The following is a 27,708-nucleotide window of genomic DNA, read 5'->3' on the forward strand; positions in this document are numbered from 1 at the left end:
AAGAAACAAAAACATAATTGCCTTAAATAATTTATCTATGTGCAATTAGAACCACGTCAATCAATACTATATCTTTTTGCTTAAACCATCAAACACAACTTAGAAAACTCGAGAGAAGCTGATGTCCTGTGCTTATCATATTTTTTCTTTTCTTTTTTTTTCCTTCCTGATGTTCTCCCATTCCTTTTTTCATTTCTTTTAATTTAGAGAACTTCCTTTAGCTATAATTTTGGGACAGTTCTGCTGGCCTCAAATTCTACTAATCTTTCTTCCTCTGAGATGTCTTCATTTCCCCTTCTTTCCCGAGAGTATTTTCACTGGATGTAGGAATCGTCCCGATAGGTACCTTCTTTCAGAACATGAAATGAGGCTGTATTACTTCTTTCTGGCTTCCAGTTCCTGGTGAGACATCTGCTATCATTCAAGTATTAGTTACGGTTCTCTAGAGAACCAGAATCAACAGGGAACACTCGCAAAAATAAAATTTATAAAAGTGTCTCACGTGACCGCGGGAATGCAGAGTTCAAAATCCACAGGGCAGGCTGTGAAGTCAACGACTCTGATGGAGGGTCTGGAGGAACTCCACAGGTGAGGCTCAACAGCCAAGCAGGAATAGCTCCTGTCTCTTCTGAATCCTCCTTAAAAGGCTTCCGGTGATTAGATTAAGCATCACTCATTGCAGAAGACATGCCCCTTTGGCTGATTACAAATGGAATCAGCTGTGGATGCAGCTGACGTGATCATGATCTAATTCTATGAAATGTCCTCATTGCAACAGACAGGCCAGCACTTGCCCAACCAGACAAACAGGTACCACAATTGGCCAAGTTGACACATGACCCTGACCATGACAATTCACATGTTCCCTGCTGTAGTAAGTTGTCCTCTCTTTCCCTCTGTTTTCAAGACTTTTCATTTGTCTTTGGATTTCCAAAGACTGACTATGATGTAGCTTGGTATGAATTTCTTTGAGTTTATCCTGTTTGGATTTGTTCAGATACTTAATCTATAGATTTATTCCTTTTGACAAATTTGGAGACTTTTCAGCCATGATCCCTGCAACTTGAGGCCTCATGCTCTTTCTTTTCTCCTTTTGGGGCTCTGATGACTTGAATGTTAAATATTTGTGATAGCACACAGGTGCTTGACTCTGTTCATTTTTGCTCTATACTTTCTCTGTTGATCGGAATGAGTGATCCCGATTTCTCTATGTGAACGTTTACTAATTCTTTCTGCTGCTTCTTCCATCTGCCTGTTGAGCTCATCCAGTGACTTTTATTAACTTCTGTTTTTCTATTTTTCGGTTCTAAAATTTCTATTTGGGTATTTAAACATTATATTTATTTTCTGAAGCTTTCTACTTTCTCATTTATTTCACGTGTTCATCGCTGCTCACAGAAGCATTTTTATGATGACTGATTTATAATCTTTGTCGGATAATTCTAACATCTTTGTTACCTCAGTGTTGATGTCTGTTGTTTGTCTTTTTTCATTCAAATTGAAATTCTCCTGAAATTGTGGCACAACAAATAATTTTCGATTTAAACCTGGACTTCGTGGGAGTCAGGCTCATATTCAAACGACGGTTTTTTGCTGGCTTTGTTTGCGCTGCCTGGGCGCGGCGCAGGAGGGGCGTCCTTGCTAGTTCCGGGCGGGGGCAGGAGCGCGGGCTCGCCTCCCAGGGCCTTCGGTCCGAGGCGGGATGGGCTCCTCCGCTGTGCAGGGAGTTTATACCGGTTCCGACCCAGCTTCCTCGGATACCACCCCCGCTGCGGGTGCAGACGTGCCTCATCACTGCTCCCCAAGTGCCCCACAGGACGGGGCGGGCCTCAGTATCCCTGGGCCTGATGGAAGTTCTCCCTTTTCCTGGGGCTCTTCTGACACCCACCCAGCGGGGAGCAGGAGAAGCGCCCTGTGACTGACGGATGGGGGGGTCTGCCCACCGGGTTCCTCCAGGGCTGGCTGCTCTACTGCATGGCGCACAGGCGGCACCCACGGCCTCCGGAGGATGAAAATTCCAGCCCCCTCAATCCACCCTGGGAGGAGGGGTGGGGAAGCGGGGTGCCTCCTTATAGCCTCAGGAGTGTGGAAATCCGGGCTTCCGGTCAGCCTCAGCCGACATGCTGCGGTGGGGCTGCAGGTGTTTCTGTTTTGATCGTTTAGGGCAGAGCAGTTACTGTCTGCACAGTTAGGGATTGCTAGGCTGCACAGCGAAAGGGCTTCACTGCGGCTCTTTTTCAGTGCATCTGTTGGCCCTTCTGGATTGCTGGTGCCTACTTTACTAAGTATGGGATATATAAGGCAAACAGAAAACCAGGGAAACCGGGTTTCATTCCTTGTGTCTGAGGTCCCTAACTGGTCTGCCTACTTCTCTCCAACTTTTCAGAGTCTTCTTACATTTGTTTATGTATCATGACCATGATTTTTAGTTGTCTTAGTGAAAGGAATAGAGAAAGTACAGATACTCCATCTTCTCGGAAGCAATCCACCCCAAAAGATTTTACAAATAAACAAAACACTTTAATCCTCACATTTTCTGAAGTTTTGAATTACAGGGTACTAAATGTTAGCTTTCCTCTTTTTTTCATTTTCTTATACATGGATAACCAACAGTAAGAGAGATTTTAATGTTTTGACAACAAATGTTAAAGATCATAGAAAATATGTAAAATTTCTATGACTGTTTTGCACGGGGGTCAGCATACATGGTCATTTTTACTGTCCCAAACAACTGTGCCCAGTGAAGACTAGCTGGATGCATTGCTTGGGCATGATTTGTTAGAAATCAATCAATCAAATAATTTGCATCCTTGTTATCTTCTTACACGTCTGTCTCATCTGCACAATAGTAGAGCATGACAAATTCTTTTAGGAAAATAACTCACGCTTGGAGTAAGAAATTCATAAGTCAAATTATATGATTTTGGTATGTTTTAAAAGACAATTCCTTATAATATTGAAGCCTTATTTTTCAAGTTTCCTTCATTTCCTTTCAAATAGTTTTGCTAGTAATCTTTTACACAGAAAGAATTACTGAGCTGGTGGAAAATAAGTGATTGGTAGAAACGGTTCACACTCACTGCATTCCGTGAGATGCTGCAGTCAGAGGGAAGACAATGTGAATTGTGGCACTATTCTTTAGCTTGGCAGTTTCCTGATTAAGGCATTTTATCAAAATGTAGCAATTAAGATACCAGAGTAAAATCATTTTGAGAGCATAATTTCCTGATTTTACTGTCCGCATTATCCAAATTAATTTTGTTTTCCATTTATGACTTGTAGCCTCAGCCTGAAGGTACCCATCACAGATTAGTTTACAGTTTTAATGAGTTCTTCCCGTAAATTCAAATGACAATGTTTTTAACTTTCACTGGCTAGCACAAATAATTGCCAAAAATGTTAGGGTTTAGAAATTAATCAGATAATTTGGCCGTGGTTTTGCTTCTGGATAGAAGGCAGAAATGACATTTTGAAAGCCAGGCTAGTAAAGCTCTGGAAGGCGGTTTGGAAGAACTTAAATGCAGGGAGTGAATGTCTCTGAGGCAAGGAGGGGATAGGTTTGCAGATGTCGGATGATGGAGAAAACAATGGAATGAAATGAACTGAAATGAAATAAAATAAAGTGGCTCATGGACTGATAATAATTGTGTTCACAAATTGAGGTGCTTGAGTGATCAAATCAATCAAATGGGCACACAAGAGAGAGAAGAAAGAGATAGGATGGGAAAGAAAGGTTGAATAGAAAGGAGAGAAAAAGGAAGGAGGGAGGGAAGTGATTCAACACTTAGTTTTGCAGGTGGAGGAAATGAACCAGGTGAGGGTAAATAGTTGGCCCGTACAGCGGTCCTCAAACCTCATGGGATCAAGATTACCTGAGCAGGTTGTCCAGCTGCATCCTGGGCCCTGTCCTCAGAATGTCAGATTCGGTCAGCCTGGGGTGGGGTCTGGGGACGTGCAGTTCTAACGCATCCCCAAGAGATGCCTGCAATTACCGAGCCAACACATGGCAGGACTGTGGCCATGTTGATTCTGTGCCAACATTGATTTTTACATTTGATGTTATTTCATTTCAAAGGTGCATTTTTAAAGGGAAAAAAAATATGTTTCTTGGACCTAAGATGAACCATGCTCATCCTGCAGCAGTTGTTTATCATGTAATTTGATGAAAAACTTGCTCACATCGAAAACAACATGATTCGCCTCTTCAAATTGATTAAGGAAGGATGGCACTTTAGGTTTTAAGTGGCTCAGAGCTACGCGCTCAAGCACACCTGGGGTTTGTCTGGCCCTCTTCTCAGATGTTTTCAGCCACAGGGTCCGACTGTACCTCACGTGCGGAATGCACCTGGGAGACCCCAAGGCTGCCTGACTCCGGGTGCCAAGAGAATTGCAGCGTGAGCCCAATCTTCAGAACTGGTCCTGCTGGAACGTTCACGAGTGAGAGTCATTCCATTAATTCTGTGCAAGCTCTTGGCGAAAACGTGATGCTAAGCAGTGAATCCGCTTTCCTAACTTCTGGTCATTATTAAAGACATTATTGTGCCCAAGAGTATATTCCAATTTATGCAGGAAAGTTGTACAGCCATATTCACTGGCTCCTGTGAACTTCTTGAAAGGCTTTTCATAAAGGCAGGTTGTGGTTTGTAAAAAATCATTTTCCTAATGCAACGCCTTAAAAATTGGTCTTCAGATGACTTCACTGCTCTTTTAAACTCCTCGTTTTGCCTTACTTCGGGATCAGATATGAATTTGCATTTGGCTCGTAGCACCTGGACTTATTTGCAAGCCCACGTGCCTGCAAGGTTTACTGAGTGATTTACCCATTGTCTGCTCATTGTAGGACAGTATTCCCATCACCTAAAGTACTCATGATAGTGTACATATGTAAAAGAGTCGAAGTTGGATTGGCAATGAATTTGGGGCATTTGTTAGATGACACGTGTTTTGAGCATTTTATTCTAATAAGATAAAATGGATGCTCAGGATTTGGTTAAACATATTATTATTATTATTATTATTATTATTATTATTATTATTACTATTTTACTTATGTTTAGAATGGGTGGTCCACTTATGGCTTCGAAGACCAAAAGTATAAAAGGAGAAACTGTGAGTCCCCTTCCCATCTTGTACTTGTGGGTTCAGTTTCCACATTGCCCCAACCCAGACACAGAGTTTATCATGTAGCCTCTTGGTTTTTTTATGCATATTCCAAACAATTATTCATGTAGCTTCTGAATTTTTCCTTCTTTAATTAATGCCTCACAGTTTTATTCCTATAAGTTTTGCTCATTTCTTTTCAAATTTCTTCCTGGTTATTTTATCCTTTTTGTTACTATTTCAAATGAAGTCTTACCTTCCATTATATGTTCTAGACAGATGCTGATATACATGTGAGTGCTATTAATTTCTGTATATCAGTTTTGTGCCTTAGTAATTTTGAGTTTTCTTTTTATAGTTCTTTTCAGTTATTCTCAATTGTTCCTTGTACAACAATCATATCCTGTGCAAACTGTAATATTTTGGTCTTCTAATATCTGTTTTCTATACCTTTAATTTTTTTACCTTTCAAAGTTACACTGGCTATTATTGCCTATATAATGTTAATAGTGGGACTTTTGGCCTTGTACCTTGTGTAAGTGTGAAAGCGTCTAGTGTTTCTCCAGAAAGCATAATATTGTATTTGGGGATGAATTAGTTGCATTTTTTTATGTTTAAGAGTTATTATATTCCTAGGTTTTATCAAGTATGAGTGTTGAAATTTTTCAAGTGTTTTTACTCCATAGATCTATTAATATAATGAATTAGTTTATTAAGATTTCCTAGTATTGAATCACCCATAAGTTCATGGAATAAACCTCAATTGAATATGATATGGCTAATATGGTATTGGATTATGATTCATGGTACTTTATTTAGGAGTCCTCCTCAATACTCTTGTATAAATTTGGCATGTACTTGCTTTATTTATTTTTATGTTGTAATCATCAATTTATTCTTACATATAACTGTTCTAAGGTGCCGTTTCAGTCCTGCCATCCCCGGGCCAATACTCTGTGCTCACAGCAGCTCCTATCTGGATCTTATCTGCTTTTGTCATGATATGCTACCGAGTATAATTATCTCCTAGATTTGCTGAAACTTGAGGTTTTTTAATCTTTTGTTTTCGTTTTTTAATGCTACCTAAGAGAGGGGGGGAAATTACTGTCTTTATATTTCATATAATACAGACCCTGGTTTTTAAGCCTTTGAGAGGCTTAAAAAAGAAACTCTGGGCAAGCCACGGTGGCTCAGCAGGCAAGAGTTCTTGTCTGCCATGCTGGAGACCCAGGTTCAATTCCCGGTGCCTGCCCATGCCAAAAAAAAAAGAAAGAAAGAAAGAAAGAAACTCTGCCTTGTCTCCAAAATACCACGCCATTTACCAGGTCCATTCAGCCTGTTGGTTAAGAGTGTGGCTCCGATATCACATCACCTCAGCTTGTCCCTCGCTTTCATGAGCTCTGCAGTGCTGGGTAAGGTGCTTGCTCCATCTGGACAAGTTTCCTGACTGACCGTGAGCCTCAGGTGAGATGAGGAGCAGATTCTGTTAAACAGGGAAGAGCTTAGAATAGCACCAGGCATGATGTGTGTTTTCAATGATCTTAACTACCGTTATTGTGCCTATTCTACATTAGAGCTCTTGGAAACAAACTGCCTTTCCTGGAACTCACCACACTCACACACGTGCCAAGAAGACTGAAACAGGCGGGCACTGAGAGCGTGGCTTAAACTCCGAAGCCTGTTTGCTGGTCTCTGACGTGGAATCAGAAGACCGGCATCATGGTTGCAGAAGAAACCTGCTGTGGTGCTTGCTGCAGGGTATGTGCTCCACAATTGGTTTTTACTATTATTATATTTCATTGAAATTTTTTATATTGGTTACTCTGCATGAAGCACTTCTACAGCTGAAACACCTTTGCTCATTCTTTCAAAGCACAGCCCAGATAGCACCTCCCCTGTCCAGCCTCCACCAACACAGAGGGGAGGGGGGTAGACAGTTACAAATTGCTACAATGTAGCATTGGTCCCACAGCCTGTACCTTTCACAGCTCCTCTGAAAGAGCATAGGGAATTGTCATTGGGCTTTACTGCCTGACTTTCCCATGAAAAAGTAAGCCCCTTGGGGGATAGAACTAGACTGACTAGAACGATCTCGAAGAGAAAAGCAGGGTGACTGCAACCAGAAAATGCATTGTAGCCGATGTTATTTGAAACTTAAGCTGATTTCTCAGTTTAAATGTATGTAAATTAAAATACTTTTTTTTTGACACAAAACCCAGAGAATCCGTTGTGGAAGTTCAAGGAGTGGGAGTTTGTAAACCAGATCAAAATGCAGTTATTTCTAGGATTTATGTTCTACCTTATATGAACTTGGCAATAGCACAATACATGGGGCTAATTTCCTTGAACACTGCAGTGACATAGTACATGTGACAGGTTCCCCAGATACCACTGGCCTCCAGTGTAGTGGCAAGTTGTTGACCAAGTTTCAGAGCATAGTCAGGCCTGCAGAGAATGTTTAAGACAGCAAGAATGAGTGAAATAGTGAGAACAAAAAAATAAAATAAAATAAAAATAAAAATAAATAAATAAATAAAGAGCAGAGCCAACCCACCCTTCTCTAAAGCAGAGCTGCCCAGCGTTTTCCTCTGAATCTCTGACTCTGGGACCAGCACAGAGCAGTGTCTCTCAGAGCTGAGCAGCTCATGCGCATGTGTGAATGAGGGTGTAGGTGGTTTAACTTTGTTTAATCCAGATTTTCCAAACTCACGTGAGTGTGAAATTTCTTTTCCATGTAGCATTTCATTAACCTCACATAGAACCAGGACTCCAAGGTGACTGCTTTGGGAGGCATCACAGCATTCACAGCATCTGCAATAGGCTCTAACCTGGTTCACTTATTCTTCCTTCATAAACTTAATGTAAGGAATCAGTAGAGAACCCTTAAATCCACCTGACGTAATTAACCATAGAAAATCAGCCTGCAGTCAGTGATCTTAAGGATGACTAAACCCGAGCATACAATTGCATCCACCCGCATTGCAAATTACACAAAGCGCACGCTGCAGAATCATATCGTGGGTTTTCCATCACCTCACCTTATTGGGAAAATACTTTGTCCTTGTCTCTTTTGCGATCACTTTTTGTAGGAAGCATAGTGTGGTGAAAACTTCCTGGAGCCAGATGTCCTGGATTCAGATCCCAGCTGTGATACATGCTGTGACTCAGTTGAGTCACCTGATCACCGGCCTCCCTGTGGTTCCTCTGATGTAATCACACCTACTGCAGAGGATTACAGAGAGTTTAATACATGCATGCACGCATCCACATGTATATATATTCACACCTGGCATGTAAGATGTGCTATATATGTGTTTGTTGTTATTTTCTTTGTCTGTCATTTTCTTCTATATTGTCTATTTACCGTCTCTGTATCATCCTTGCAAGGAATTGTCCTTCCTTCCTCTCAGGACTTCAACTTTATTTGTAGAAACTTCTCAGCATCTTCTCAGTATCACCGCATTGATGCCTTTTGCACGTGTCATGGTGACAGTTTAAGATAGCTGTGATGGTAAACAAGGTTGATGTAAATGGAATGTGCAACTGGCAAAGAAAGCCAACAAATATGAAGGTAATTATTTTACCAGCCTCCTCCCCAACTAGGTCTAAAACTTCAATCAGTTATTAGAACAACATATGTATTTCTATGTTTCCATCTCTTTTATATGCAAATGCCCTGCAGCCACTACATATCACCTGGGATCCCCTCTTTATTTCTGTGTAGTGGAAGCTATGAGACGTCACTGCCTTGGCGTTAGAGGACAATGTCCATGTTAAGTCATATCTGAAAAAGCAGAAATGGTCACTTTGCTTTCCATACTTATAAACCTTTTGTTTTCTTTCCCTAATAAGTGGTTCCATTATTCGCTTTTCTGATTTATTTATTTTTTAATCTCTATTAGGATATTGCTAAATCAAATACTTGGATTTCTCTTTATTAAAACACTTAGAATAATAAAGTAAAAACTAGTTTAAAATAACATTTAGAGTCAGTGAAATGAGCTCACTCTTAATTCCTAAGGGAAAGAAAACTAGTTTAATCTGACAGCTTTTTACGTAATGAATAGATATAAGACAAAGAAAGTATGTTGATCATCACTTCCATAGTTCAATTACCTATATCCCAATCTAAGCAACATCTTAATTCTCTTTCAGAAATTCATGAGAAATTAAATTTTGGAATAGGGCCAAAGAAGGTCAAGTGAGGGCTGTGGCTGTTACAGAAGAGAAGCAGACGACAATGGCTTCCACGGATGCACATCTCCAGCCCCACGCGGTGACGCTCCTGTCTCAGATACAGAACTGGTGTGACCCCTCATGGGTCTGCTCCTAGGAAAGAAAGCGTGTTTGAGAGATCTGAGTGTATGGCTGGGAGGTAGAAGAATCCGTACAGAAGAGAAGGGGGAGGCAGGTGCTGAAGGACCAAGCAATTCTACCAAGGGAACTGGATGTGATTGGCATTGGGCATCCTCCTCCAAGTGTGCTTGTTCACCTCTAACGTTTCAGCTGGTTTCACGCACGTTTTCATTGCTTGACTTTAGCGTGGAATAGCCAGGTGACAGCATGAATACGGGAACATAAAATTATAATAAAAAGGAAAGACTGTGGCAAGGAAGGGGAGTTGAAGCACAGATTTGGTGGTGATAGCCGAAGCCCGTCAAGGAGCTGAGGGCTAACCCTTCAGGAACTCAGGGGGTGCTGGAATTAAAAACAGAACTCAGTGTAAAATCAGAATTATATTTTTTTCATTATTTTTCAGTTCCTGTTCTTAGCTTATAAAAAATACATGTAAGTAAATTATATTTAGCTTTTTAAATAACTATTTTTTGCATATAAAGCTCTAATATGCTCTTCGGTTAGTGACTTGAATAATCTAACATAATTGTGTAAAATATTTCCTAAGAAAGGTCATTGTAATTTTAATGTTTAATAAACCTGGGTAGGGCCTCTGGTGGAATGTGCAGAACAAAAGGCAATTCATTTAATATTGCTCTGTATAGAATTATGGTTTCAATCAAGAATTAATATCATCTTTTATGGTCGGAAAGAGATTTGAATTAAATAGGTCTTTCAGAGCTTTTCCTACAGCTTTGTACCCTGGAAGGACGCTCTGATCTATTAATTCTGCAAGGCATATAGGGAAAACTCATTTATTTCTATGTTAGTTTAGCAGTTATCAACTAAATTTTAAAAGGCTCAAGTTGGTGCATGTCCCAGGGCTGCTTTTAATTGTACACTAGTGTAAAATAATTCCTTGCTGTTTAAATGTTCTGAGGATTTTATTCAAAATAAATAGTTTGCTGTGTATTTTAAGTTTGAGGCTAACGTAGAGTGATTTAGATGCTCCCAAGACTATTATGTCGGCATGGCATAGCGTGCAGCCATGCACAGTGACTTCAAATTGGGGTCCAGAGCCGTGGCAATCAGATATATCCATTACTTCATGCAGCAAGGGCCAGTCCACGCTCCATGCAAAATCTGCCTCCTTGTTTCCTATTTCCTTTACCTAGGATTGATACTCGTGCAAAGCCAGCCCTCTCTTTCTTGAATATAAATATAATTATGTTGCTATAAAAATATATATTCAAAGGTCTACTCTTCTCTCACTTGAAAACCCAGATCTATAACACAGGGACGACAACTCTAAAAATTCCTAGGGTAAGGAAATATTCTACTGAGCAGCACAAAGTTAGGCAGGACATGTGGAGATAAGCTGTCCAGAAAGCTTTTTCATTATGGAAAGATTATTTTAGCTCTTGGTTTCACTTTTTGGAAAGTAATGGCTGTTCTTTTCACCCATGCCTTAGAACGTTGATGATTAAGTGAGAAAGTTGATGTTCTGAGAACCAGAAGGTGGGAAACAAGCTTGAATGCATCACTCCTGAGGATAGTACTACCCAGCCTTGGTACAATCTGCCATCACAGGCCCAGTGGAGATGTGGGTTGAATAAAGTAGTTCTGGCCATCAGGCTTGGACCTCGCTCAAGTCCACTCTGGAGGGGAAAGCTCTATAGCTTAGCCAGGACAGAGCTAAGCCCCTGATGCCTGTTGACCCACCCATGGCTCTATGAGGTGCGCTGGTTTGGGTGACAAACCCTATGGTCACCTTAATCATTCAGGTCAAGGAAGGACTGCTCTTTCCCTCTCGGGAGAAAATGTCCCTCCTGTTAGCTTCTAGAATAAAGTTCATGGACTTGGGTGCAGCCGGTATCTAGCTTTGAAAGCCACTGAAATTCCAGTATAATTGGTTTTGCAAGCAGTGTTTTGTCTCCTTTTCCTTCTTATTAAGCTTCCTGGCTGGTTCTAAAGCGGAATTGGCTGACACCCACTCTCCACCAAAGAAACAAGCTCCTCTCTGCCTGGTTCTGTGGTGGGTCTGGTGGCCTTGGGCTGTTTCGGAAGCTGTCTGAGCCTCTGTCCTCAGACCCCTCTGCAGACAGGGAGGGGGCATACCTGCCCCGCAGGGCAGTGCTTGGAGTTAGAGTGGACGATGCCCGGGCGAAGTGGACAATGGTAAGCTGTCGATACCCGCCCCCACCCCCAGCCATTGCCCCTGGTGCCACAGCCTCGCGTGAGGAAGGGGGCAGGTTGCTTGTTGGAGGAAGTGACTGCAGAAGCTCAACCCCCCATGTTTCTCGTCGGTCATAAATGTCTCTTCTGTAAAAATGTCTTTCCTTGATATTCCATGGCTGGAAAGGGAGTTAGCCTAATTCTAACTGCAGAGAATGGAAGAGAGGGAGGTTTATTTTAATGTTTCCTTCTTCTTCTCTAGTTACAAAGATGGAGGCAATCAGAGCTACTTATGAACAATTACTGAGCACGAGGACAAGACCAGATGTTGAGACCCCGTTTAGTTGTGCTAACCAGCCATACAACTTTTAGATGTATCCTTTCTCTATTTCTTAGTTTTCTCATAAAAATTTAGTAAGGCTATTGTTTTGGTTTGCTAAAGCTGACAAAGTGAGCTATTTCGGAAATGAACTGTTTTTTTTTTTTAACAATGGGGATTTATTACTTAAAAATGTATAGTTTCAAAGCCATGAAAATGTCTCAGTTAAGGCATCAGCTGGATGCTACCTTCTCTGAAGACTGGTGAATTTGGACTTCTCTGCTCTGCCAGATAGCAAGGTGGCATCTACTAGACCTTCTCTCCAGGGTTCCATCGCTTCAACTTCCGGCTTCTCCATCTGTGGCTTTTTCTCTAAACTTCTCTGGGTGCTTCTCTGTGAGCTTCTCTTAATTTCACCTCTTAGCTTCTCTGTGTTTTGTGCTCTTATAGGGGGATCCAGCAAGGGGATTAAGAACACCCTTGAATGAGGTGGGTCACATCTCAGCTGAAATAACCTAATCAGAAGGTCCCACCCCTGGCAGGTCTGCACCACAGGAGTGGATTAACTGAATGACATACTTTTCTGGGGTCCATAAGCCTCCAAACCATCACAACTATACAGCTTTTTCTCTCCTAAAGCTAGATTCAAGTCTTTCTATATATTAGGTGCTGAGTACTAAGGAAGAAAAGAAGTACATATAGAAAAGAAATTAAAATTAAGATAAATTATTAAGTAGCATTTTTTTTTTTTTACTAGCATTAGTGATAATGGTGATAGAAACCCACTGTTAAACACAGTATAAAAAGATAACAACATAGGAGTGGTAATTAGGGTCATAAGACAAGGAAATCCCCAGTTGCTTGCCATTGATGCATTTCCAGTTTCATCTACTGAAAATGAGCTATGATTGTTTCTGTCAACACTTCATTATAATTTTTATGGTACACTTTTTAGCCTATAGATACTTTGTTTTAGCTAATATTCCATTCAAAAGTAACTCGCTTCAGAGTTTATAAAATTTATGTGCTGTTATCCAAAGCGGACATTTTCTTATTCACCAAAATTCTACCTGTCTAGTGTCTAGAGGTTCCATGCTTTCCCTGAGTTCTCATTTTATAAGGGCTTCACAAACACACAGCATCTGAATTCACAATGTAATGGAAAATCATCCGGAGGGATGTGTTGTGGAAACGTCATTTTAGGATTGTCTCAGCACGCGTCCTCATTAAACACCTTCTAAATGCTCTACCTATTACTAGTGTACCTGGGTCGGTGAGACATAGAGGGTGTTAAGAGAAATGCTGAAAAGAGGAAAAGCAGGTGTTAGAGGGAGAACTCTAAGGTGCTTTAAATTCATAATCTATATCACTTTTGTGTGACAGAAATGCGGTATCTAGGCATAAAGCTGTAAAACATGAACATTTTTCTCCATTAAGACAATTCTTCTGCCATGCCATTTTGCTGACTAGTGTTAGTGACAAAGAAAAGAATAAAAAAAGTAATTTGACCTTTTATATTTCGACATTTGTGAATATGCACACACACAAATACATACATATACATATGTTTATATTTATAATCACTAAATAGTTATAATATGTAATATTTGTATGGTTATTTCTGTGAGCCAGGCAAATTACATTGAATTACTTACTGATCCAAAACCCTATGACATAGAAATAATTATTAACCCCATTTTATAGATGAGGAAACCTAGGCACTGAAAGATAATGCAAATATTCAAAATCCCACAACTTGTAAATGGAAGAGGGACTCAAACCCAGATGATAACACCTCTCAAGAAAAATGATATTAACTGAACTTCTTAAGTTAGAAAACTGAGACTATTGAGTATTATCTTTAAAGGGAGCCGGAGATACACAAATATGTACACCCCCAAGAGTCCCTTCATAAACAATGCCAACAGAAGTTAAAATAAAATTCTTTAGTTACTGAATCAACATAACTTTAATTCTTAAAGCTGAATGCATTCGCTCTTGAGCAGTTTTTTTTTGTTTTTGTTTTGCATTATGGAATAAAATTTGTTTTAAATGATCAGGCAGCGATTTCCCTTTTCCTGGTATAATTTGTAATTTACAGCAGTTTTCTTTGCCAATTCCCACTTGTGAGAACATTTTAACATTTAGTGTGAAAATAAGATTTTCATATCTGAAATCTATAATCTGACTCAGTAACTTTCCATTAGCAACTATTTGCTTGACTTATGTCATCATATATAGATATTATTCCAAAGAACTTCTCAAACATTGCAATCCTAGCAGAAAAAAGGCAATTGGGAGCAGTTTATATAACATTTTAACAGATCCTAAATAGCAAATGCATTTTTCTTAGTGTTTGCTTCTATATTTTAATTTTATCTCTGAAAAGGCATCCCAGAGCTGAGAAAAGAAGAGCTTTTAGGTCACACTGGGGAGAGGCACTGAGAGTCATCCAGGCAGTAGAAAAAGATTGAGCATTTGGTAGAAAGCAACGTCCCAGGGCCTGTGCAGCCATTTGTCACCGAGACTGCACTGGGAACTGGTGTACCAGGTACTGATGTCACCTGAACACAGATTTTCCACCGGCTGAGGTGGTGGTTTCAGTTCTCGGGGCTGGCCATTCACCTCATCTTTCAGAATGCAGCCGGTAGTGGCTAAGGAAATTCATGTAGAAAGCATGAGAAGCTGGGGGCCCTGAAATAGTGTGAACCATTTCTTCCTTTCACTTTCACTACCTTATAGCCCTGATCTCTATATAAACCAATATTATATTTAATCACCCACTCTCTTCCCTCACATAATCTGTTACAGAGGTGTTTCCAAGCCATTATCTGCTGTAGATCCTTGAATGCAAATCTTTTGCCTCCTTTTTCTTTCATGAATAAGAACTACATAGACATTTTGTAAAAGGTGCTCTAAAAAGCAAACTCTTTCATAGACACAGACATTTTATTATTCAGGACTTTGAAGCTGGTACCCCACATGGTAAATGACTTGAGATGAAATGTGGCGCTTAGATTTCATGGGCCTCAATAAGAAGCAAATTATTTCAATACAGTGAGGGGGGTGGTGGTGGAGCTATGGATGCATTTCTGCATAATCTGTAAGAATATTTCACTTACATAATCAGAATGTTGTGAGGTCACAATGCAAGAGACTATCACTCCCAACTTGCTGATAAGAAATGTGAGGTTTTGTAAATGTCGCCAGCATGGCTACCAGCCATGTGTTTGCTACTGGTGGCAAGAACCTAAGTTTGACCGTGCTGACTGACTTTGTAGGCATAAGGCCTTGTTCTATTCACAAACATACTTTGCAGTCATCTAAGATTTTGAATAGTTCTAGAAAATTAACTCTTTTCCTGAAATTTAAGACGTGAACAAGGGAAGTAACCTTTACATCCTGATGCAGAATTGTGGAAAGGACACACCTTCTCCTGCTGGGGAGTCATCCTTCCACTCAGCCCCTTCCAAGACAAAACCAGCAGCGCTCTGTCCTTAATGCGCGCAATCGAGCTGGTATTTTCTCCCAAAAGGAAAACGTGCTCAAAAAGCGACAAACAGAAAGCATTGTGATGGTTAAGTTAGTGTGCCCGCCTGCCACGTGATCGTGTCCAGTTGTCCGTCCAGCAAACACTGGCCTGATTGTCACTGGGAGCGCAGTTCATGGATTTAAATCATCCGTAAGTTGACCGCATCTGTGGCTGATGACATCTGTGATCAACTGAGGAGGTGGTTCAGCAGTGAGAGGCGCCTCATCCAACCAGTGGAAGGCCTTAAAAGGAGAAGCGATGACTTCAACTGCCAGAAGGGAGACTTTCCACCTCCACTTCAGCCTCCCTCCCTGGGGAATTCATCGAAGGCCTTCATTGGAGTCCCCAGCTCACTGCCCGCTGTGCAGAATTTGAACTACCTCATCCCCAAGGTTGTCTGAGACAAATATTGTAAAAGGTAATTCAGAATACAGGGGTAAGGAAGAAGTTGTCTGTATTTTAGAACTTCACCTATTCTTTGAGACCAAAGGAAGAAAGGTTTATCATGTTCAGAGCCAAGATTTTCTGTCGCACATGACTCCATAAGTATGGACAGATCATTTAAACAATCCAAACACAGGGAGCCCAGAATAAGAATGAGGACCTTTAATCTTGTATAGCTTAATGTAATGCCTGGATACATCCCATAGCATATTAAGCAGATCATCAAAAAGTATTGGCAAAGTCCTTTGAGGAATGGGGGAAAAAATATGGAACTATTAAACTTTGCCATGAGGGAATCCCACGATACTGTGTCAAACATTAGAGACACCCAAATCAATAGACCAAGCCCTTGATTGAGGCTTAATCTTATGAAGCTTATGTATATAGCGGAGAAGCTTGGCCTACATATAGGTATGCCTAAGAGTTACTTCTGGAGGACCTCTTTTGTTGCTCAGATGTGGCCTCTGTCTCTCTCTAAGCCCAACTCTGCAAGTGAAATCATCGCCTTCCCCACTATGCGGGACATGACATCCAGGGGTGAACATCTCCCTGGCAGCATGGAGATGACTTCCAAGGATGAATCTGGCCCTGGCATTGTGGGATCAACAATGCCATCCTGACCAAAAGGGGGAAAAGAAGTGTGACAAATAAGATATCAGTGGCTGAGAGAGCTCAGATAGAGACAAGAGGCTACTCTGGAGGTCACTGTACACAAGCTTTAGTTAGACATCGCTACCTATCATAGCTTGCCAACCCCCTACCCAAACCATTCCTGCCCATCCTAAAGAACACCTAGGGCATCGTATAAGATTCTACAGATGTTCCATGCACTAGAGTAACTTTTCAGGAAACTGCAACCTCCAAATGATCCCTGGACCAGATAAGTCCTGAAATGCAGAGGGACCAGCCTCCTCAAAACATCAGCTAGTTCCATCCCCCATCCTATATTACTGACAGCCCCTTCTGACATGCAAAATGTAGAATGGGCATAGCCCAAACACCCCTAAAGGGTGGGAGAAAGATCAAAGTGATGGTGGAGTTATACAGAGAAGGTAGGGTTTAACAAATGAGTATGAATGCTGAGTCATTATACTGACATTTCTTTTAGTCTCCAGTATCTTAGAGCAGCTAGAAGTAAAACCCTAAAATGGTGGAATTGTAACCCATACCAAAGCCTGAAATCTGTTCTACAACTAATTAATGTGACGTGCTTCAAAATTTATTGCTTTTTAGCACACATGTTATTTTTCACAAAAAAGAAAAAAAAAATTATTCCAGCTTCCAGTGTTTTGGAGTAGCTAGAAGGAAAAGTCTGAAATAGTTGAGTGGTAACCCATAACAAACTCTGAAATCTGTTATTTATCTACTTATTGATGTGTACCTCGAAAATTATTGCTTTTTTCCCCTTTTCTTTGAATATATGTTGTATTTAACAATAAAAAAGTTTAAAAAAAGAAAAAAATCTTTAACATATATATACATATACGTTTGTACATGTGTATATATGCTTTCAGTGACCCTGAGGTGCTTTATTACATTCTACTCTATCAAAAATGCACAGTTCAGCAACAAGGACTTCACTGCTCACACAGGGCTGTGTTTGCAACAGGCCAGAAGGAAAAGTGACACTGTTGATCTGGAATCCCTATTACATGGTCAAAGAATAATAAATGCACCTATTCAAAGAAAAATGGGAATAGCTTTACCTTTTATCTTCTCAAAGAGCTTTAGGGAGCACTAGACAGGGATAAACAATTCCTAGGATGCCTCCTTCCCTCTTTTTCTCTCTCTTCTTTCCTGCTCCCTGCTCCTTCACTCCCTCCCTTCCTTCTTTCCTTCCTTCCATTTTCCTTTCTGTCCAGCAACTCGTAACTATCGTATTCACTCCCCAACGAAATAGTAAAATAAGTGCAACATGAAAAACTCAAACTACCATCAACTACAAACTATCTTCGTATTTAATATTTCATTCAGTCAACCTACAAATACTATGTGATCCAGTTGAATTTTTGTTTTGTTTCTATTTGTTTCCCTAAATTATTGCTCAGGAAAGAAATAATCTCTTTCATAGTCCTTAGATATCTTTTCATATTATACATTACTGGGATTAGGAGGTTTTTTAAAATCCGTCTTCTAGTTTGCTAGTGGCCAGAATGCAATATATCAGAAACAGAATGGCTTTTTAAAAGGGGAATTTATTTTTCTAATTCTAAGGCCATGAAAATATTCCAATTAAAACAAGGCTATAGAAATGTCCAATCTAAGGCGTCCGGGGAAAGATATCTTGGTTCCAGAAGGCTGATGACATTCAGGGTCTCTCTCTGAACTGGAAAGTCACATGGCGAACATGGTGATGTCCGCTAGCTTTCTCTTCAGGCTTCTTGTTTCATGAAGCTCCCCAAGGGCATTTTCCTTCCTCATCTCCGAAGGTGTCTGCCTGTGTGGGCTCTCGTGGTTCTCATGGCGCTCTCTTTTTAGGATTCCAGTAAACCAATCAAGCCCCACCTGGAGTTGATGGGGTCACATTTCCCTCTAATCAAAGTTTAATACTCACAACTGAGTGAGTCACATCTCCTTGGAGATAATCTAATTAAGTTTCCAACCTTAAGTACTTAATAGGGATTAAAAGAAATGGCTGTCTCGATGAGATGGGTCAGGATCAAAACCTGACTTTTCTAGAGCACATAATCCTTTCAAACTAGCACAATACCTTATTTTCAATAAAAAATAAAAAAGTAATGTCCAAGGAACACAAATTAATTTAAAATAATCTCAACCATTACAGAGCATGGACAAAGAAATATGATATAAATATCAATTATTTCTAGGGATAAATGTTCATAAATTTCAGGTGGATGTTATTGTAAATTACTTTTTCTTATTTAAAGCATTTTTGAGTGTCGTTTATGTGTTTTCTGGAGATCAGCAGCTCACTTACAAAGGAAAAAGTGAAAAAGTTGAGTTTCTAAAGTTAAATGATTAGATTCCTGTGGTGAGAGATAACTCTTCCAGGACAGCACCCTGTGTGAGGTACACTGTGCATTGAGAAAGGATTGTACATCTTCTAGAGCCAACGTGGAAGCGAGGAAAAGGCTCTCTGCAAAGCTCTGCTAGGTGATGTAAATAATTGATCTAATGATGATTAAGAAATCGATTTTGAAATATCAGGTGAAGAGTTTAAATTACACTGTTTTATGAAATGTGAGAACCCTAAAAAGCAGTAGTTCTTAATATTTTATTTCATAATATATTATTTTTAATGTATTGACAACTAAATTCATAAGTTAAATATTACAAGTAGATATTTATCACTTTCATCTATATGCTTTATATTCTAGTTGTCCAAAACAATTTTTTTCAAGCTTATTAAAGAGGAAAACAGGGGTACACATTATATTTAGGACCAACATATGCTTGGGTACATGCAATATTTTGGTCATATTTAAATATTTTCTTAATCTCAATGGAGGTTGTAGACTGAGAATCATACCTGCTACAGAAAATATTTGTCATGCTGCTTTTATAAATAAAAAAGACTAAAAAGTTCACTAAAATTCTCAGTCTAGTACAATTAATGATATCTAGCTCCCATCCTCACGTAAAATTTTATATATCATGCTACCCCCTGAGATGTTAAAATGCACTGAGGTGATAAGACTCTTCACACATGACAAAAATAAGAACTTTATAAGAACCAGATGAATATAATACACTAGGCATAGTGTATGGAAATTCAAATACTAGGGAAGATCTTTTAAATAGGGCCTATTAACAAAGAAATAAGAAGAACAACTCTTCCAGTATGCCCAAGATGAAGGAAATGGGGGAATTTCTCAGGACATGGTACATTTTATGCTAAAACTGTGAACGTTCTGGGCAAACGGAGATGAACTAATTGCCCTGCAAGGAGATGAGATCACAAAGGGTGATGCTAAGGCACAGAAGAAATTTGAGCCCCTTCAAGATGAAAGGTCATGAAGCCCCTGACGTGAAGGGAAGTATCCTTAAGTAGGCAGCGTGTGCAATTGTCAAGGACAGACCAGTGCCATGGGTTGTGAATCAGAAAGAGCAAAGCAAATGGGGGGACCGAGATTCCGTCGTGAGGGCAGTGTGCAATCCACAACACTCACACGTGTGTTTGCGGGCCAGATACCAGGGTTGGTTTCAATGATTGATCTTTGATTCTTGCTCCTGAGGCACTATGGAAACTTAAATTCCAAACCTTTGTCATATATTGCAGAGCAATACTTCCGTGTTTCTTTCATTAAGTAGAATTAATTATATTTTCACCTTTTAAAAATTATTTTTAAAAATACTTTGTAGGGTGCATGGGTAGTTCAGTGGTTGGAATGACCACCTACCATGCTAGATTCCCAGGTTTGATTTCCGGGCCAGGCAACCCCCCCCCCCACCAAAAAAAAAAAAAAACTTTGTACCCACGTGGACACTAACATCGGGTATGTCGGCATTTGGGCTTACATATTATGTTCTGTATTTTTCCATTCAGTATCTCTTAAAGCAAAGTTTCTTGCCTTGAAAAGAATCAATACTGTTTTCATATTTGTCGAACTCTCATTTTGTGCTTTAGAAATACCATCAAATTAACGCATGTAACAGCCATCAAAAGCAAACAGCATTATTATATTCATTTGCCAAATGAAGCATCTGAGTTATAGAATGGTTAAGTTAGTTTGCCCAAGTTCAATCACTTAGAAAGGGGTAAAGCCAGAATTCCAACTAGATATTCCAAATGCAGAGGTCACGCACTTAAACACTCTGAAATATGAAGAACCTGAGCTGAAAATGCAATAATTTAAAATTGTAAATAAAAAAGACTTCATAGGGTCAATTTAGTAAGGAAACATAACAATTATAAATATATGTGCATCTAATGGAAGAGTCCCAAAATATAAGAAGCAAATATGGACAGATTTGAGGGGAAAAATAGACAATTCTACACTAATAGGAGGAGAATTCAACACACTGCTTTCAATAATGGACAGACCAGCCAGACAGGCAATCAAGAAGGAAATATAAGACTTAAAGATGTCTCTAAACCAATGAGACCTAACAGACATGTTTCTTTATTGAGATTCTATTGTCATCCATTTTTTCCTGATGTCCTTTAATTCTTTCTGTTTCATCCATCATCTCCTTGAGCATATGAAAGATTTGAAAAAGAAATTTTCATCTGGTCTGTCCACAGTGTGGTCTTCTTGATTGATGTTTTCTGGATTTTTATCCTCTTCCTTTGGATGGGCATCATTTTTTGCTTCTTTGTAATTTTTTGTTGCACACTGCACAATTTAATATCTTAAAAATATTAACTCTTGGATTTATCTCCTGAGACATCTGTTTTCTTGAGTTTGTAACCAGCTGGTGGTAAGGCAGCTTTTCTGAAGTACCAGTCCTCCTATCAGGAAGGCCAGCCCAAGTCCAAAGCAAAGCGCAAGGTTTTCCTTGTCTTAACTGGGCTTGTACGTGTTGAGGCTTAGTGGCCCTTTTATTTTTAGGAGTTTGAATGCTCCCTCTACCTTCTCCCTCTCTTGGGTGGGTCTTCCACTGCCAGACTTAAATCAGGTAAGCCTCAGCCCCAAGCCCTGCTCTGAGAAAGCATGCTGTCTTCAAGCCTCCTCTCCTACCTTTGTCTGGGGTGATTTAGAACAACTGCCACCATCAAAGCCAGGCCCCCAGTGAGCTGAAATTGACCATCAAAAGCTGCAATCAGTGATTGCCCTGTGCCCTCCTCCCCCACCCCACCCTGGGTCTTGCGGAAGTGGATTTTTATGTCCCTCCCTGGCATCAGCAGCTATGGCAGGGGCTGGCCCCAGTGATGTCTGAGGCATGAGTGGGAGAGCATGCACAGAGCAATCTCCTTTTATTTACAATAACTTATCTGCATCTTCCTCTCACTCTTCGCTGGATGCTATATGATGTTCTACTGGACTCCGAAGTTTCAAACCAGTTGGTACATACAGTTTCTACCTGTTTCTTAGTTGTTGTGGTAGCGGGACTAATTCCTAGAGCTTCCACCATCTTCCTGCAACCCCAGCACCCCTTCTTGATTAAACACTTACAAAACCAGGAAAGAAGGAAGCTACCTTAACATGATAAAGGGGATTATGAAAAATTCACCTCTAACAATATTCTCAATGGTGAATGACTGAAAGATCAGGAACCAGACAAGGATGCCCAATAATTGAATAATCAGGCATTCACCATTGTACTAGAAGTTCTTGCCAGAGAAATTAGGCAAGAAAAGAAGTAAAAGGCATCCAAATTGGAAAAGAAGAGATAAAATTTTCTCTATTTGCAGATGATATGATCCTGTAGTCAGAAAATCCTGACTAGTACAGAAATTCCTGAATAATCACAACAAAGAACTAGTGCTAATAAATGAATTCAGCAAAGTGTCAGCGTACAAGATCATTATATGCTAGACAATTGGAGTAGCAAATCAAGAACAAAATTCCATTTTATAATTGAAACAAAATAAATCAAATATCTAGTAATAAATCAAGCCAAAGATGTAATGGAATTGTACATAGAAAACTGAAAAACACTGCTAAAAGAAATCAAAGGAGAGCCCAAAACATGGAAATACAGTACATGTTCATGGATTGGAAAACTGAATATTAGGATGGCAGTTCTACCCAAAGTAATTTACAGATTCACTGCAATGCCAATCAAAATTCTAATAGCCTTCTTTGTAGGAACAGAGAAGTCAATCATCAAACATATATAGAAGGGGGACAGGCCATGGTGGTTTAGCAGGTAGAGTTCTCACTTGTCATGCCAGAGACCCAGGTTCAATTCCCAGTTTCTGCCCATGTAAAAAAAAAATCTATCTATCTATCTGCATAGATAGATAGATAGATAAGGGGCTCTAAAACAGCCATCTTGTAAAAGGAAAATGAAGTGGATGACTTAAAGTCCCAACTTTAAAACTTATTACAAAGCCACAATAATCAAAACAGCATGATATGGCACAAGGACAGACATATGGGCCAATGGAATTGAAGTGAGAAGGCAGAAATCAATCCTTACTGTTCAACTGATCTTCAACAAGGAGGCCAGGTCCACGAAGTTTGGAAAGACTAGTCTCCTTGACAAATGGTGCTGGGAAAATTATATATTCATACGCAAAGGGAAAGAATGAAAGTGGACCCCTACCTCACACAATAAGGAAAAATCAACTTAAAATGAACCAAATACCTAAGTATAAGAGACACAAACACAGGGAAATATACTCAGGACCTTGAGTTAGGCAAGGGTTTCTTAGACTTTATGCCAGAAGCATAAGGAACAGAAGGGGAAAAGGTAGATAAATGGACTTCCTCAAATGTTAATCTTTTGCTCATAAAATTACTTCATCATGAAAGTAAAAAGACAACCTACAGAATGGAAGAAAATATCTGGAGACTACACATCCAATAATGATTTAATATCTAGAACGTATAGAGAAATCTTATACCTCAACAGCAAAAAGACAAATAACCAAATTAAAAAATGGGAAAAATAGTTGAATAGAATTTTTTCCAGAGAAGATAAATAAATGGCCAAAAAAAAACCCAAAAGAAAAAAAATGCTTAATATCATTAGCCATTAGGGAAATGCAAATCAAAACTATAATGAGATCCCATTGCACACCCTCTAGAATGTCAACTATTCAAACAATTGACAATAGCATGCACTGGAGAGGATGTGGTGAAGTAGTAACCCTCCTACATTGTTTGGGAGACTGTAAAAAGGTACAGCTATGGTGGAAAACAGTTTTGCAGCTCCTCAGAAACTGCCTCAGAAACTCCAAAAGTTAGGTATAGACATCATATGACCTGGCTATCCCACCTCTAGGTATATACCCTGTTTTGGTTTGCTTATGCTGCAGGATTGCAATATAGCAGAAATGGATTGGCTTTTGCAAGGGGGATTTATTAGGTTGCAACTTAACAGTTCTAAGGCCGTGAAAATGTCCAAATTAAGGTATCAACAAGAGGATACCTTCTCTCCAGAAAGGCATATCACGTCTGGGGTTTCTCTGTCACATAGTAAGGCTCATGGTGAGGTCTGCTGGCCCTTCTCTCTTAGGTTGGTTTCCAAAATGGCTCTCCCAGCTCTAGTGTGTCCCTTTGGCTCATCCTAGGGTGTTTTCTTTCTCAAAGGATCTTGGGTTCTCTTTTAGCTTCTCTGGGGAAACTCTAGCTTTCATCTCTTAGCTTAACATCTTCCAGGGCATTTTCTGTCTCCAAGCATCTGTGCTTTCTCTAAAATATCTCCCTGTTAAAGGATTCTAATAAGTGGATTAAGACCCATCTTGAATAGGCAGGGTCATATCTCAATGGAAGCAACCTAATCACAATGTCCCGCTCAAAACAGGCTTGCCCCCACAAGATTAGATTAATGAACATGGTTTTTCTGGAATACAAAACAGTTTCAAACCAGCACATACCCCAAAGAATTGAAAACAAGGACTTGAACAGATATTTGGACATCTCCGTTCATTCATAGTTGCTGAAAGATGGAAGCAACCTAAATGTCCATCAATAGATCAGTGGGTAAATAAAAAAGATTTCATAAATAAAATCTTACTCTGCCATCGAAAGGAGTGAAGTCCTGATACGTGCAACAACATGGACGAAACTTATTTCATGTTGAGTGAAATAAGCCAGACAAAAAAGGACAAATGCTGTGTGATCTTACTGATATGAACTAATTAGAATAAGCAAATTCATACAGTCAGAATTTAGAGTATAGTTTCCTAGGACCGGGGTGTGTGTGTAGAGAACAGGGAGTTACTGCTTGATTGGCACATGGTTTCTGTTTGGGGTGTGGGGAAAGTTTTGGTACTGGATAATACAACCTTTGCATGTAACTAATAAGCACTGCATTCAACATCTGAATGTGGTCACAGGGAAGTATCTGGTTGTACATTTGTTACTAGGAAAAATTTTTTAAAAACCACAAGACTATACAACACAAAGAGCCTAATGTAAACTATGGAGTATAGTTAATAGTACAATTATAATGACACTTTTTCATCAATTTTAACAAAGGTACCTTATTAATGTGAATTGTTAAAAATAACAAGAGGGCATTTGGAAGACTCTGTATTTTCTGCATGATTTCAGTAAACCTATAACTCCTCTAATAAAAAACTTATACTAAAAAGATTTCATAGATAATATAGTTCAGTTTCTTACCTCTGATGGCAAATACATTTCTCTGTGTGGAAACCTCTAATTAATTTTTTTTAGGAGTTGAAGAATTCAAAGCTCATTCTAAAAGATGAATTTCTCTGGCCCATGTTGTTTCCTACTGGGTAGGAGCAGGCTTTCCAGCATGGCTATAAGAATTCATGGTGACAATCAATCCAGAAAACCCAGGGCGGAATTGTTCTGGCAGGTCAGAGTTCCTTGAATTTGCTCTTTTCTCTGCTTCAATTTACCAATAAATTTCAGTCTTCCACTGTACTTTGTTCTGCACTGATGTACTCCAAGAACTCTTTCAAAATAAGCCGTACCCCTCATGAATATACCATATTTTACTTGCATTTTAGGAAACAACTTCACCTTCTGTGAAAAATCAGAAGGCAAATATATTCCCATGAAAATTTTTTTAAAAAAGCCATAGATAGTGCTTATAATGGCAGACACCGTAAGCAATAAGCATGTTAATTTACATTTATTTACATGGATTTCTATACCAACTCTGTGAAATAGGAGCTACCAGTATCCCCATTTTAAAGATGAATAAACTGAGGCAGAGAGGTTAAATGGTGTGGCCAAAGTCACACAACTAGTAAATGACAGAGCTTACAAATTCATCTGGCCATAGAATTAGGTTCTTAACCATTGGAATAGATAAACAAGGTGCTCATTTCACCTGGTTTTAACACTCATTTGATAGTCAATACATTCCTAATCAATAAACTGGAAATGAAAGGCTGGTCGATCAACAGTAATTGCTTCTGTCATGTGTTAGGCAATTCCATTTCCTGCCATATTATTTTATTTGATACTATACAGTAGTTAAGTGAATTTAAGATTTACTTATTTTATCAGAAATTTATAATCCATATAAAGAAGCACCAATCCAGACAAATCAAAACTTAACATTGGAAGTAGGAACTCTGTCTGTAACCAAAGACATTACACTTTCCTTTTTTCCATGAATGATCTGATTTTAAAGATTAGGTAAAATGTTCCAGTATAAAATGGCACCTGCCTTCTTTTAACTCTCCACAAAATTAACGTCTCAGAAAAAAAATGAGTTTTCATAACAATGTTGATATTACGTAGAAGTAATTGTCGCTCTGCCATTAGAATGTGGCAGGATTTCTTCTAGGTTCAAAGATAATGGACCACGGACTGTAAAACAAAAAGTGCTGTGGCATAGAATTGTACAAAACTGTCCTAAAATCAGTAGGAAGGTTATTTGGCCTTCTCCAACAGTCTCTTTTCTCTACCAAAATTGCACTCCATTAGTGCATAGAGGCTTTTAGAATTCATTAGAGAAGTGATCTTCTGCAGCCTTCTTTCTTATTCTTACTATTAATTTTATGTACAAACACTCCATATCCACCAAACATATACCTCCCCCACCCCTACCAGTCCCCTCACTCCAGCCCCCGGTGCCCTGCAATTTGCTTTCCGTCTCTGCAAATTGCTATTTCTAGACATTTCTTATAAGTGACATCACATTATATCTGTTCTTATGTGTCTTGCTTATTTCACTGGGCATAATATTTTAAGGGTTTCCTTCTGGCAGCACATCTCAGAACTCCTTTCCTTCTTATGGCCAAATAGTACTCCATTGCGAATGGTCATCCATTCATCTGTTGATATAAACTTGGGTTGCTTCCATACTTTGGCTGCTGTGAATAATGCTGCTATAAACACTGGTGTACAAGTACTTCTGCTTCTCGAAGCAGCCAAAACTTCTCTCTGGTCTTCCCGTGATGCTTGTTTCCATTCCGATCTAGGAGAGGCTACTTATATTCAGGAATATTAAGTAAACAGGCATTTGTGGAAAAGAGCTGCTAGTGAAGGCGAAGTGCTGAGACAAGCAGTGCTGACGTGGGACAGGAGACTCTCATGTCCCATCTGTGGTGGAGCATCAGACCGGGGTGCAGGACATGGAACTGGTCATCTGAGAACCAGCAGAGCCTCGGGCAGTGAGAGGCTTGGCTAAGGAGAGGATTCAGTGCTTCTGTCCTGTCCATGCACTTACTTATCCTTGGTACACGTCCTTGCTTGTATTAAGTGATTTCATCTCAAATCACCGGCACCTTTTAGACCTTGGGCACTTGGGATGAAACTGCTCAGCTGCAGCCTTGCAACCATGGGAAATGGTAACTGATCAAACCCAACGGGACAGAGAAGGAGAAGGATGGTGGTGTTGGGTCACCTCATCAAAACGGAGCTGTCAATGGAGGAGAAGACAGCATGAGGAGCCCCATCGAAACAGCCTGCTTTATAACAGGTGTTATCACCCTTGATAAGTATGGAAAGGAGAAATCAATGCATTATTTACCAGTTATAATAATAAATGTGTAGGTAAAACCTACACATCCCATACCCTGCCGATTAAGTTGTTGTAGGTGCTGTAGGTAGAAATTTGTTTCTGGTCGTCATCACAACCTCTGGGGTAAGGAACAGTGATTTCACCCTTTTACAGGTAAGAATAGCAAGCATTGTCTAAGGCCCACAGCTTCTCCACGTGCTCCTAGCCACTTCAGACTTACACGTTCAAACTGCAGCCCCCTTCTTCCTCCTAAACATTTCCCGTCTTCTATTTTCCTCTC

The 27,708-nt window shown here is 39.7% G+C and overlaps 1 protein-coding gene and 1 long non-coding RNA gene across 2 annotated transcripts in view; one reads left to right on the plus strand and one right to left on the minus strand.

The window, feature by feature from the left end:
• Window positions 1–6,405: 6,405 nt before the first annotated feature.
• On the minus strand, window positions 6,406–15,470 carry LOC143681229 (uncharacterized). The gene is made up of 4 exons (XR_013174476.1): window positions 15,360–15,470; window positions 8,465–8,603; window positions 8,139–8,322; window positions 6,406–6,583 (listed from the first exon to the last, which is right to left on the minus strand). It is a non-coding gene; the product is annotated as an uncharacterized LOC143681229 (long non-coding RNA).
• TRPC4 (transient receptor potential cation channel subfamily C member 4) overlaps window positions 15,106–27,708 on the plus strand; it is a 242,653-nt gene continuing 230,050 nt past the window's right edge. Inside the window, exon 1 of the mRNA XM_077158048.1 lies at window positions 15,106–15,879. The gene's annotated coding sequence lies outside the window, so the exon portion shown is untranslated. The remainder of the gene's footprint in view (window positions 15,880–27,708) is intronic.

Source organism: Tamandua tetradactyla, chromosome 4 (genome assembly GCF_023851605.1).
Source record: "Tamandua tetradactyla isolate mTamTet1 chromosome 4, mTamTet1.pri, whole genome shotgun sequence".
Taxonomy (NCBI): Eukaryota; Metazoa; Chordata; class Mammalia; order Pilosa; family Myrmecophagidae; genus Tamandua; species Tamandua tetradactyla.